This window comes from Antechinus flavipes, chromosome 1 (genome assembly GCF_016432865.1).
Source record: "Antechinus flavipes isolate AdamAnt ecotype Samford, QLD, Australia chromosome 1, AdamAnt_v2, whole genome shotgun sequence".
Lineage (NCBI taxonomy): Eukaryota > Metazoa > Chordata > Mammalia > Dasyuromorphia > Dasyuridae > Antechinus > Antechinus flavipes.
In genome coordinates, this window is record NC_067398.1 from 507,491,644 (window position 1) to 507,506,371 (window position 14,728).

At 35.2% G+C, this 14,728-nt stretch overlaps 1 non-coding gene across 1 annotated transcript; it reads left to right on the plus strand.

Moving 5' to 3' along the window:
* The first annotated feature begins 7,525 nt into the window (after window positions 1-7,525).
* On the plus strand, window positions 7,526-7,629 carry LOC127546069 (U6 spliceosomal RNA). The gene has a single exon (XR_007949931.1). It is a non-coding gene; the product is annotated as a U6 spliceosomal RNA (small nuclear RNA).
* The last annotated feature ends 7,099 nt before the right edge of the window (window positions 7,630-14,728 follow it).

The following is a 14,728-nucleotide window of genomic DNA, read 5'->3' on the forward strand; positions in this document are numbered from 1 at the left end:
TTCCTCTCCCTCTCTCCCTCTCTCTCTTTATTTCTTTCTTCCTCCTTCTCTCTCTCTCTCTCTCTCTCTCTCTCTCTCTCTCTCTCTCTCTCTCTCTCTCTCTCTGTCTCTTTCTGTCTCTGTCTCTCCCTCTCTTTCTCTATGTGTGTGTCTCTTGTCTCTGTCTCTGTGTCTTTCTCTCTGTTTCTCTCCCCATCTTGTTTCTCCTTTCCTGCACCCTCTTAACCTTAAAATTCTATGTTACATCTGCTCTTGCTCCACTTTATTCCTTAACCTGTATTATATTTCCTTGTGTTCATGTAGTATACATCCAGTAGAATAAATATTCTATGAGGTTAAACACTGTGCCTATTTTCATATTCATATGACTCACAATTAGTATAGTTCTCCATCTGTAATAAACACTTCATGAATATTTGCTGAAAATGCCTCCCCCTTGAAAAAGAGATAGGACAATGAAGCTCTTCTTCTGTGCAAAGGTTGGAAACTATGGATGAGGAACATCGTATACACTGTCAGATTTGATGAATGGACTGGTTAGTTTTATGACTTTCTTTTTATTCTTTTTTTCCTATTTCCTTTATTCTATTTTCTTAATGGTTTTTTTTAATTCTTTGTTACAAGGAATGGCTTGCTGGGCAGGGAGGGACAGGAGGATAAACTTACAAATAAAATGTTTGAAAAAGAAAGATATCAATACAAATTACAAACTTTTTAAAAGTTTGTTGAATTGAATTTCTGATTCCCAGTTCAGTATTCTTTCCATTACACCATGCTGTCTTCTAATTACCCTCTAATCATCCTCTTATATTGACTACATTAAGAAACCATTCTCCTAACCTATTCTGCTTCTGAAAAAAAAGAAGTTAATGTACGGTCAAAACAACCTGTTCCCGGACCATTGCTCCCACCACATCACCATATTGTCTACTTCAATTACTGTATGTCTGTGAAAGTCATCAAGCTAAATTCCTTTAATAGTATTCTAAAATAGCTTACAATTATAATACATTTATTTATGAACTGTCCACAATTCCAAAGGCATGAAAGTAGTCCTGAGTTCTTGAAAGCCATTTCTGGAAAACAAACTCTGAGGGGTTCTTTTATGCTGAAAAGGATAGGTAAGACAACCAATTTGAGTGTGTCTCATCACCAGAAAATGACTATTACATTATTAGTCCATGGGATGTCATTAAAAATATATGAAAAGTCCCTCAACTCTGTAGTGACCATGAAAAAATAATAGAAAGGGTAGAAAGAGGCTAAGAAATGCACACACACACACACACACACACACACACACACAAACACACTATCTACAAACAACTGTTGGCATGAAATTGTCTTCCACTGACTAGATTGACATATTTAATGGACAAGGCAAGTCATATTAATCTTCATCTTGTTGTTTTTAAATTACTGAATAAAAGGAAGCTGCAACCAAGTATAATAAATAAATGAATTGGATTTATTGTTTATTCAAAAACAACAAGAAAATTGTATGGAATACTTGGTCATATGGTATAACAGAGTTTATTAAGAATATTTATAAAATGACCAGCTCTCTACCCCCATTTGCTTCCTCTGTATTATTAACTCTTCTTTCACACTCAATTTTCCTACTCAATTTTGTTTTTTAGATCACCTCATCATGAGCAACTTAACCCCAAGCTTTTCTTCAAACTATCTTTGTAATGATAAAAGTTTTAAGAATTTTGGTAAGTTTTCACATATAATAAACAGTTTGACTTTATTAAGTACTGTATAATTAATCTTTAATGTTTTCCTTATATTTCTTTCAGGTTTTCATATCAAATTTTCTTTACATTTTCATTTTAGAGTGATGCTTTTGTACCAACATTTGTGACAGATGAAGAGTCAGGGATATTCTTCAGTTTGTCAAATCCCTTCAAATTAATTAAATCAATATATACTTTAGGCACAATGAGATCTTTTCTTCTCTGAATCTTTTAGCCAGTTGCATAAGAATAAAGATATGATCTGTTGTAGGATTTAAAAAAACAAACACCATTACCACCACCACCACCAACAAAACACTATTCTAGAATTCAGACTTTGAACTCGTGGTGATGAATGTTTTCTCCATCAGTACAACTTAGTGAATATCAATGCATCAAGGTATATTAATTATACACTCCAGTCCCTAGTCCTGATAAACTGTTTCATTAAGTGATTGTTTTGGTTAAAAACATAAACATTGCTGCTTATATTGATTCCTAAACTCCAGTGTAATTCTCTTTCCAGTCATCAGTGAAACTGAAAGTCAAATTTCTGGGAATAATAATGTTTCTGAAATCAATTGTTTTCTAGTTGTTTTTATCCTGTTCTTATCTAGGATTTGTAGAATCAGAATTAGTCAGGATGTATTCCCCTATTTTGGAAACTTAAGAGCAAAATTGAAACATTGATATTTGTAGCCCAACATTTGGATTATCACACAGCAAACAGAATTGTTACTGGGCCTTCTTCCTCTCTCAAGAAATTTTTCAGTAATTCAAAAGCAGGTCAGAAAAATTACTCAGAAGCTTGACCAGACCAATGGTCAATTATTTGATGCAAACTTTAAAAAAAAAGCCTACCATATGTCTTCTCCAGTTTAAGTGGATTAAGAAGATCTTGAAAGGAATGATATGAGATGTCTTCCAAGGACCTCAGGAGTAAGTGAGGATGGAAATACTGTGAGCAGGACTTAATAAGGAGCAAACAAACAACTGCCCAATACTCAGAACTACCAACATATAACAGAAAAGTAGCCATGTTCCCTTTTTAATTAATCATGTCCGCTTTCTAGTCAAATTTATCTCATCTCCAAATTTCCTTTTCCTATTAGCATCTCATTCTACTTCATCATCTTCAGTCAATTCTTCCTAAAAATAACTTTCATCCACTTAATTCTGAAAAGATTACAAAATGTTTTCTTCACAACAATCCTCTGAAAAAGCTTATATTAACTCTCCCATTTTACAGATGATGAAACTGAAGGTTAAGAGGTGAAGTGATTTGCCTGTGAGTCACCTGCCACATGTCAGAGCTGGGATTTAAACAGATCTGACTCCAAGTCTAGTGGGTTTTATTTTTTTTTAAACTATCCTTTGCTGCTCACCTATAAAAGCCGAAATCTGATTTTAAGTAAAACATGGGTGAGATGAGATGCTGATCTTTCTCAAACAGGTTGGAAAAAATGACACCATAATAACCTTTTTCCTTCTCAGTGAAGAAAGAAAAGAATATGAATCATATAACACCCGCAGACCTTAGAGGAGATAGAAAACTGAAAACATGCCTGTGGGTGAATATGTGTGGACACACAAATGTGATATGGGTCACACTATTGCAGAGGATGAGAGGAAGAGCTTAAGCTACTGACCTAGAAAATGAGTCAGATTCATATAAATTGCCTAAATCGATAGAATCATCCCTTTCATTATAAATTCTAATTGGCTGCCTATTGTGTTAAAAAAAAAACAAAAACAAAAACAAAAACTCATCCAGCAAGTATTTGGGCACTTCCCAATTTTCCTTGAACTGTTTATTGAGGTTTTGTAGGATCTTTAGGATGGTGCCTATTAGAGATAGAATTAGATTCAAGTGTAATCACTTGGATGCATTCTCAAATAAAATTCTGAAATTCAATTCTTTCAGTCATATCTCATTTTATGACCCCCTTTGGGATTTTCTTGGCAAAGCTACTGAAGTGGTTTGCCATTTCCTTTTCCAACTCATTTTACAGATGAAGAAACTGAGACAAACAGTATTAAGTGATTTACCCAACTAATTAGTGTCTGAGGTCAGATTTGAATTCAGGAAGATGAGAACTGCAGCCCTGGCACTCTATCCCCTAGGCCACCTAGCTGTCCTATATAGCAATTTTTTTTTTGTCCTCACAATAAGTGTTATTATTATCTTCATTTTAGATATAAGGAGCTAGGGCAAACCGAGGTTTAATATCTTAGCCAGAATCACATAGACAATATGGGTTTGGAACTGAATTTGAACCCCAGTTTTCCTAACTTCAAATCTGGGTTTCTATTCAGTATGCTATACTGCTTCTCAGATATACAGGTAGCAAGATAATAAAGAAGATAAGCTGAAAGGTAGGAAGACTCATGTTCCTGAGTTCAAATCCAGCCCCAGATATCCACTAGTTATGTAACCCCAAGCATGTCACTTAACCCCGTTTACCTCAGTTTCCTCATATGTAAAAAATGAAATAGAGAAAGAAATAGCAAACCATTTCAGTATCTTTACCAAGAAAATCCCAAATAGGATCACAAAGAGTCAGACATGACCAAAATGACTGAACAGAGGTGATAGATAAAGATACAGATATATACACATACACATACACTGAACCTGGAGTAAGGAATACCTGAGTTCAAGTCCTGTAACACATATTATCAGTGTGACCTTGAGCAAAATCATTTATGTTCTGTCAGCATCAGTGTCTTTATCTGTAAAATGAGGATAATAATAGTAACTACTTCACAGGGTTATTGTCATCAAATGAGATATGTGTAAGTTTTTGCACCTAAAAGTGCTATCTAAGTGTTAGCTATTATCATATATATACATGCAAATATGTGTGTATAACATGTATTGAACACATAAATACACATTTATATACATATATCTATACTATGTAAAATGGCTCTAAGAAATCATATTAACAAAGCTAAAATAGAAGTATTAACAAGAGTAGACTATTGAGTTCAGCTTTCTTTAGAACCATTACTTTATCAATCTCTAGCCTTATAACACCCATTTGAGCTGCCTGCTGCTCTGTTAGCCCCCTGTCATTCCTCTCCCACCTTCCCCAGAAGAAAATAAACCTTCCTTCATCTCTGAAAATGAATATGTCTCTGTGGGCTCATTCTATCAAAACTCTTGATGGGGAAAAAAACCCACAATGTGATGGCCAGTGAACATTTCTGTCACCCCACTGGAAACATTTGGTTCATTCCTCTGTGACTTTAGGGAGAGCAGCCCACCAGACATGTTCCAGGAACCTAGCCACTAATGCTACTTATTGGCCCAATAATGATACCCTATCTTCCAGGCATAACCCAGTGCTGTAAATATTTTCTCTGTAATGAATAATCTAATGCAAGAGTTGTAGTTACTGACTCCATTAGTGTTAATCTATTTGTACAAGCATTAAAGGGTCTCAGACATAAAAGTCAGTCTCTGACTGAGGAAGCACAAGTCTTCACAAGGAAAATTAATGGTATCCAAAATGCAAAAAATAAAATAAAAATGACCCAGAGGATTATTGTCAGATGAAGTTACTTTTCTAAAGTTAAAAAGCTTCTTGAGTGTAAGGTAGATGGTAATTAGTGAGGGCTTTTTTTTTTTTTTTTTGATCTTTTCAGATGAAAGATTTTTATAGGAACAGGTTCTCATTAGTGTCTCTTTCTTATTAAACTCCTAGAGGTCAATACAATAATACTTCCCTTGGCATTAGAAATCCAGGACTTCCTTATTAAATTTGATGATGTACTCAGTGGAGATTGGAATGGATTTGTTTACTAGGACAGTGACACGGGGGGTAGATTTAGAGTCTGTGACATTATTGTTGTTCAGTCATTTTTCAGACACGTCCAGCTCTTTTTGACTCCATCTGGAGTTTTCTTGGCTGAGTTATTGGAGTGGTTTGCCATTACTTTTTCCAGATCATTTTACAAATAAGGAAACTGAGGCAAATAGGATGAAGTGACTTGTCCAGGATAACACAGCTATTAAGTGTCTGAGATGGGATTTGAACTCAGGAAAAGGAAGTCTTCTTGACTCCTGGACAGGTGCTCTATACACTTTTGTCCTGACTCTGTAACTTCCTCTTTAGTTGATCTTGGGCAAATATCCCAACTAAATATTTGTGGGTTTTAGTTTTCCCCATAAAATAAGGAATTTGGATTGAATGATCCCTTTAAGCCTCTTCCAGATTTAAATCTATGTTCCCATGATTTTCTAAATAATTAATTGAATAGCAAATGCTTAAGAAGTGGTTCAGAAATAGACATAATCAGCTTATTTCATTTCACTAATCAGCAGTTGTTCCAAGAAATTGAAGTTATCCGTTTGATTTATAGTGACTTGTCCACAGAAGGCCTCAATAAGAATGTATTGAAACAATGAATGAATATATCAAAGTGTACATCATTTTGAGTGTATCTCATGAATTACATGACAGCTTTTTTAGATTTTTTTGGAAGCTTGGTACAAGGCTAAAGACTACTGTGCTGTAGCTTGTGGTTGTCTTTCATGCTGATACATATTGGCAGTAGTGAAAGCTCTCAAAGGGATAAAACTCCAATAATTTTTTAGTGAATTTCAGTGAAATTTAGTACGCAAGTATAATTTACAGAGGTTTATAGTTGATAGAATCTTTCATTACATTGGTTGGGACTAGAGAAAACATTTATTTTATTTATTTAAAACAATAGCAGGCATTTAAATGGTACATTGATATTTACAAAGCACTTTACATATGATTTCTCTCATTTGAGCCTCATAGTAATCTTGTTGAGATAAGCCCTAAAGACATTATTATTCTCATTTTATGGAGGAAAAAAGGTAAAGTTATTTACCTAATGTCCCATAACTATTTAAAGGTCAGAGGCCAGATCTAAACCCAAGTTATCATATCTGTTTTATAAATCTAACTTCTTCTTGTGACTGTTATAATCAGATTAAAACATAATTTGGTGATGAGAGTGTAGTGAAAATAACCTTGGATTATGAACCAAGAGCTTTGGATGATATTTCTAAACCTGTTACTGACTATAACTTTGAGTAAATCATTTCACTTTTCTGGGCTGCAGTTTCTCATTTGTAAAACAAATGGGTTGGATTTGATGAATTTATTTAGAGGATTTTAGGGCTGATTACATAAAAACCATATAATCCATTCATTTTGCAAGAAGGAAAACTGAAGCCCAGTTGACTTGTCTATAGCCAAAGAATAGGAGAGATGTCCAATATATTTTCCTCCTTCCTACAACCCTTTGGTTCTTCCTAGTTCTAAATTGCTATGAAATCTCTTATACTGGATACCATTTCAAGGGAAGAGTTCAAATGCATTCTGTGCTCCTAATAATACATTTAATTATAAGGCAGATTTTCTACTAACCATTTGAGTCATTCAGAATTTTACAGAAGTGTATTTGCATCATCAGGAATGAAATTTACAAATTGGGTTGTTTGCATAGCATTTGCATTGTTTCCTGAGGAAGTAGATAGAAAAGACAAAATTAAACACTGAAAAGGTGGAGTCTTTAAAGGGATCTTCTTGTTTTGTGTAAAAGGAAAAGAAGTTTGACGAATCAGAAATTTAGAACAGAAAGAAATTTTATAAGTAATGAAATCCAATTCTCCCATTTTACCATTGAGGAAACTGAGGCCGACAAAGATTATTTGACTTTCCAATATTCCACAGGTAATAAATAATAGGTAGGATTTGAATCTGGATTTTTTGGTCCCTGAAACTATTGGATTTCAGTAAATTTTGGTACACCATAATATATGCACTTCAGCAGTACATACTACACAGAGAAGATTAGCATGGCTTCTGGTCAAGGGTGACATGTAATTTATGAAGTGTTCCTTATTTTTTATTGTGGAAATATTCTGCATGACTACATATGTATAATCCATATTTCTTTCATTTCTAATGAATGGTTTGGGGAGGGAGGAAAAGAATTAAAAAATTTTAAAAACAAATGTTAAACTTTACTTTTACACATACCTAAGGGGAAAATAATAAATTTAAAAAAAGAAAGAAATTTGTTCACCAATGTGTGACCCTGGGTAAGTCACATCCCCAATTGCCTCACCAAAGAAATAAATAAATAAAATTTAAAAATGAATGAAATGAAATGAAATAAATCATACAGGTAGATGAGGTCTACAATTCACAGAATCATTCCTTACATGGGTCATGGCGACAGAAAACAAATATATTATGGTGAAAGCAAAGTCTGAAGAAGGATGCTCTGGGTACATTAATGGCATGTGTGTGTAGAGATGATTTTAGGTATGTTCTGTCTAGATATTCGGAGAGATCCTGTTTTCCAGAGTTAAATCTCAGCAAGCAAGTTGTGTCCTGAGCTTGGCGAACAACAATCCTTAGCACTTACCTTCTCCCTAAACACTGCTGCAATTAAATCATAGAACTGATGGTTCTTGAGCTTGGGCAAGCACCAACAGGCCAGATGAACGGACTTTCTGTCACTAGACAACCTCACTCTTGCTGTTGGGTCTCACCACTGTAAGTATATTCTGTTGTTTGACTCCTTGTCTAGCTACAAGTATATAAATCAAGGTTTAGCTATAACTCCCCAGTAAGGATGGTGCTTCAGTACATGGGTCTAATCTGCTTCCTTGCTTACAAAGCTATTTTTTCTCCCTAATTTGGAAATTAAACTGATTCTCCTGTCTCTAATCTGCTTTTTTTTTTTTTCAGTTCCAGCCATCCACGGATTAGATTTGGCTAACAATCTCAAGGAGGACCAAAGGAATATATTTATTGTTAAATTAGTTTGATATTTAACAGCAACCAAATGCATAATGGATAGAGTACCAGACCTGGAGTCAGAAAAAAAAAAAATCTTCCTAAATTCAAATCTAACCTCAGACACTAACTACCTGTATGACCCTAGGCAAGTCATTTAACCTTATTTGCCTCAATTTCCTCATCTGGAAAACGTGAGGGAGAAGGAAATAGCAAGCTACTTCAGTCTCTTTGCCAAGAAAATCTCAAAAGGGAGTGGATCTCAAAAGTTAGACACGACTGAGAAATGACTGACAAACAACAAAAAAAGGGCTATCTGCAGTTTTGATAAGAAAAAGATGATTAAAATACATTCCAGAAAAGTTTGCTCTTACCACAATTGCATCTCCAGTCCACATTTTGTCTTTTGGAAAGGTGCAAGACACACATGCTTCTATTAAAAAGCAGACCCTGTGATTCTTTGCAGCTTTAGCACTTACACTATCACTTTTCAAGAGAACTTGTCTGCTATTCAGCAGTTCCTTGATTTATAAACTCTTCAAAGGTCGTGAAAACTGGTTCTCTGTTACTTCAAACACTGCCTCTCCCAGTGCCAGTCACTGCGGATGTTCAACGTGTGATCCTATCTATTTTGTTCAGTTCGTTGTCCTTCTATGTTATAAGAATGCAGGTCTTCCACAGACCACCATTGACAGTCCTGAGCTCAAATAGCTTATTGTTATTTTTTGCATTCAGGTTTTAGAGACTAATAGTTTGCTTGCTGAGAGGCAGCTTATCATACCAGATGGAGTTTTGGCTTCAGGGTCAGGAAGCCCTGGGTTCAAACCCTGCCTTTGGTGCACACTGGCTATGTGACCCTGGCAAGTTGTTTGATCTTTTAATTAGAGTTCAAGGCAGTTCTCTAAGCTTTATGTAAGCAGGGAAAGTAACCTGCATTATTAGAGGGAGTTTCCTCACTTTCTTTTATCAATGAAATCACTAGCCTAGTTCTTTAGCCCTAATAATTTGCTGCAGGCCATTTAGTGGTGCTGGCAGCTATTTATAATGTTGGAAATCAGCTACCCTTTCCGATTGCTTTATGGTTTCTAGAAGTATTAGGTTGCCTACCAAAATGAAGGTCTAGAGAGCTGACCTGTGAAACCTGGACTACCAGAAAATCGAATCAATTCTATTTGAGTTGTTTTAAGGAGATTCTGAGAATCATCTGGCAAGATAAGATATTAGACACTGAGGTTCTTTCTTGAGTTAAAATGACAATCATTCAAACTTTAGAGTAGCTCCCATGGGCTGGCCACATTGTTTGGATGCCAAATGTACATTTGCCTAAAACTCTATTTTATGGAGAGTTCACACAAAGTAAATGCTCCCTCGGAGATCAGAAGATGAGATTCAAAGACACTTTCAAGGTCTCACTGAAGATTTTTGGTTTGATTTGTGAGACTTTGGAAGACATTACAATGGGATCTTGCAGCATGGAATGCTGGCATTAAAGAAAGCCCTGTACTCTATAAGCAAAGCAGAATTTAAGTAATTTAAAAGAAATGTGATTTATGCAAATTAGAGATATCCCCTTGCCAAATGACCAATAGATTATTTGTGCCCAATTGTGGTAGAGCCTTCTGAGCTCATACTGGTCTGATCAGCCACAGCCTGACACATTGTACATTGACCCTAACATAACTCTAACAACAATGGATTTTATGGTAACTCGAATTTATGTAGTGCTTTATGTAGTTTACAAAATATGTTTCCCCTAGTAGCAAGCAATAGATAGGAGGCTAAGTATTATAATCCCCATTTGACAAATGTAGAAAGTGAGACATCGAGAAGTTAAAGGATTTGCTTATCATGGCTAGTGTTAGAGAAGGGTTCAAGATTAAGTCTCCTCACTTCAACATTTTTTTCTCATGAAATCTATTGCTTATAAAATATTTATTCAGTTCAATTATTGGCCAGCTTTTGACCTTCCACGCAGTTTTATGAAAAGGATCTAAAGCAGATAGGTGCTGAGCATCCTATTACAGCAGTTTCCATCAGCATTAAGCTGGGTCAAATTGGGCTGGTCTTGCCAGGTTGGAAGAAGCAGCAACACCTTTTATATAGTGGAAAGAGAATTAATTTTAGAATTAAAGAATCTGAGTTTGAGTCCCATATCTACTAAATAATAATAGAAATAATAGTTTGTGTTTACATAGTACCAATTATATACTAAATGCTTTACAGATGTTACCTTGCTTTACACAAAAACTTTTACTAATGTTGATACTATTGTTTCTTCCTTAGAAATGAGTTATCTCAATTCCATAATCAAGATTAAAATTAATTTCTATTCATAACAGCTTTGGATTCTTCTCTATGAAGTTAGAGTTCAGATCATCAAGATAAAAGTTAGTTTTCCCTCTTTTTGATTTAAGAGCCAAAAAGAGCTAAGAGATTTTAAAAATGAGGATGGATTCTAGGAAGATGGTGGAATAAATTGGTGAATATCTCCCAATTTCCCCCACAAACGGAACAAATTTCTTCTCAGGGGGAACATAGACTTGTGAAAAATCAAAAAGACTTGGAGCAGAACAGGGGTCCTTCTCATACAACTCCAGAAGAACTGAAGAAAGACCCCAGGCTGGGGATTAATCCATGTAAAGTGCAAATACCTCCGGGCTAGCTCAACAGAAACATCAAGTAGGGACCTCTAGGGCTGGGGATGGGGTGGGAAAGGGGGTGGCTAGAGTTCCAGCAGGAACCACAGACACTTTCACCTCCAGAGCTATTTGTGTAGTCAGGGTCTGAGTCCTGAAGATCAAGGGAACCTCCCCTGATTAGGAAAGGCAGGCCCAGTGTGTTGCAGGAATGTGGTCCTAAGTAGGAAGGAACCAGCACCTTTGAATGCAGAAGCAGTGAGTCAAGGATGCTGCTGACTGTGGGCATTTGCAGGAGGGGGAGGCTCTTGGTTTGGGGTTCTTGGTCAGATGTGAAAGCTAAAGGGAAGCTTTAGGCACCATTCCCCTACCCCACTGTTAGAAGAGCTTTCACTAATACCTCTTATTTAAAAAAAAAAAAAAAGAATCAGCAAAGAATAAAGAACCCCACATTGAAACATATGAGAACAAGGAAGACCAGGGTTCATCTTCAGAGGAGGACACTTTCGTTTAAAAAAAAAAAAAAGCTTCTCCTCTAAAGAAGTGAAATGGTTTCCCATCCAGAGAGAATGTATAGAAGAATTCAAAAAAGAATTTAAAAATCAAATGGGAGACATTGAGGAAAAACTGGGAAAAAAATAAAACCCACATCCAAAAAAAACAAGATTATAAAAAACAAAGTTAATCAACTAGAAAAGGAGGTACAAGTGAAGCCAAGATGGTGGAGTAAAGTCTGGAAGCTGCTTGAATTCACCCAGTTTTTCTCAAAAACCACATGAAACCAAGTCTCTGAACAGAGTCTGATGGAATGAAAACATCCTCCAGCTCAAGATAGACTGGAAAATTTTCAAGAAAAGTCAGTTTCACTGGAGTGAAAAGAGTATTCAGCCTTGCTCAGATAGACTCTGGAAAAGCTGATGAAAGGTTCTTAATCACAACAAATCAGTAACTAAAGTCCCTCAGTTATAGGTCAGTAAGGGAGCAAATCAGTGGATCAGCTTCCAGTCCTAGCTCAGAAGGTAAACTCTGGGAAACCAGGCTCTTTCCTGAACAGAACTAAGAAAAACAAGAAGAGTATGAAAAAAAAAATTAACCAATTAGAAAAGGAGGTACAGAATCTCAAAAAACTGAAATAATCAAAGATGAAAATAATTGTTTAAAAATTAGAATTGGACAAGGGGAAGCCAGTGAAACTATGAGAGACCAAGAAATAACAAAAGATTATAAAGAATCAGAAAATAGAACAAAATGTGAAACATCGCATAAGAAAAACCACAGATCTGGAAAATGGTTCAAGAAGAGAAAACAGGAATAATTGGACTGCCATAAAGTTGTGACCAAAAAGAAAATCTTGACAGAATAAATCCTAGAAAATTGTCCTGTAGTGATAGAACATGAGGGGAAAATAGAAATAGAAAAAAATCTACCAATCACCGCTTTAAAGAGCTCCTTTGTGGAAAACACACAAGGAATGTTATTGCCTAATTTTGAAGCCAAATATTTAAAGGTTAAACTGTTAACATTCTTAAATGGGAAAACAATATCTGTAATTCTTGCAAAGGGAGATAAGAATAGATATTATATTTTCTAGGGTTATTTCACACTACTCTGCCTTCATACATTCTCTGTTCCAGCCAAATTAACCTAGATGTTATCCCCCAAATTCTGCATTCCACCTCTATTCTGTGTATAACATGCTCCCTCCTTAATTTAGAGTCCCTAGCTTCCTTGAAGAATAATCTCTCATTGGAAGTGTATCCTGAACCCACTATTAAGCTCTCTTTTCTCATATAATTGGGGGCATATTCATGTGATTTCATGTTGTATCCTCCCAGTACAATGGAACTTTTGAGGGAAGGGCGATTTTCCATTTTGTTCATTTTTTCCCAGCATCAAGAATAGTCTCTTCCATATGGGAAAGGCAATACATGTTTGTTACATTGGAATGAATACTGGCTTTCAAAAGAGAATGATGGTGTGAAGTCTTAGAATGAGCACTGAACTCAGTTTTTACTGGATATCAAGCCTTTGCCATGAAGGGATGCCACTATGTGCTGCCACAAAACCAAACACACAGGGAGGAATCACACAAACATACCCTTCCTAGCTGCAAAAAGGAAAGAAAAGTTTTTCAAGAAACCAATACAGTGGAACCTTCCTATGCTGTAGAGGCTCTTGTGGAACAATTTATATTGCCAAATTTTAAAACTTGGTTTAATCTACTAAGTCTAGTAACAGCCTTGTTATTTAGCGATTTTTTAGTCATATCTGACTCTTCACGATCCATTTGGGATTTTCTTGGCAAAGATACTGGAATGGCTTGTCACTTCCTTCTCCAGCTCATTTTACACTTGAAGAAACAGGCAAGCAGAGTTAAATCATTTGCCCAGGGTCACACAGTCTGTAAGTATCTGAAGCTGGATTTAAATTCAGGATGATAAATCTTTCTGACTCCAGTCTCAGCCCTTTATACTCTTTTTACCTAGTTGCCCAGTAACATCACTATATTCTCTTTCAATATCTCCAATGATGCCCACCTCAGACACCATCCAGCTGCAGAGTATCCATTGTTAGCTGCTGCCATCATTACTAAACCAGCTAACTACTTTCAACTTTGATACAATTATGGCTGTGGTGCTGACACCAAACTTGAACTTGAGTAATGCAAGTATAATTATCCTCATTTTACAGATAACCATCTGAAGTTTAAAGACATTATATAATTTGACTATGATCCCTAGACTGGTTTTATTTTGGGAGGTGGGGGGAGGAGAAGGAAGAATGAAACAAACTCTCAGCTACTATCTTAAAAAAAAAAAACAAAAACTAAATTACCTGTCTCAAAAATGAAAAACTACTCACAGTAAATGAAATAATTAAGAAAAATAATGCATAAGAAACAATTAAGAAAAATGATTTTGCCCAATTATGTTCCACCAAAATGAGAGCAAATGAAATTGATGTATATTTACCAAAAATATTATTTGAGAAAGAATCAAGAATTTAAACAATTTAATTTCAGAAAAAAATGAACAAAGCCCAAATGAAATCACAAAGACAAAAAGAACCCAGGAATAGATTGATTTACAAATGAATTCTATCAAATATTCAAAAATGTGTATGTATATGTGTATGTCTATGTATCATTCATGATGGAAAAATAGTAGAAGACTTTGCAATAAGATCAGGGGTAAAGAAAGGATACCTATTATCATACTATTACTTGATCTAGTTCTAGAATTATTAGTTATAGCAACAGAACAAGAACAAATAAGGATAGGCAAAAAAAAAAACCAAATTATAACTTTTTACAGATAACTTTTCTGCAGATGCAGAGATAGGTAATTTATTTTTATTTAAAAAAAAGATAGTAGCTAAGAGTTTGTTTCATTCTATTTTGAGAATTCTAGAGATTCAATTAAGACTAATCAAAACAATAACTTGAGTAAAATTATGGAAAATTAAAACTATGAAGTCTGTACCTTTCTATTTATTCAACAAAAAGAAAAAGAAATTTTCTTGAAAATTGGTACAGAATGTACAGAATGTTTGTGAATCTACTTAC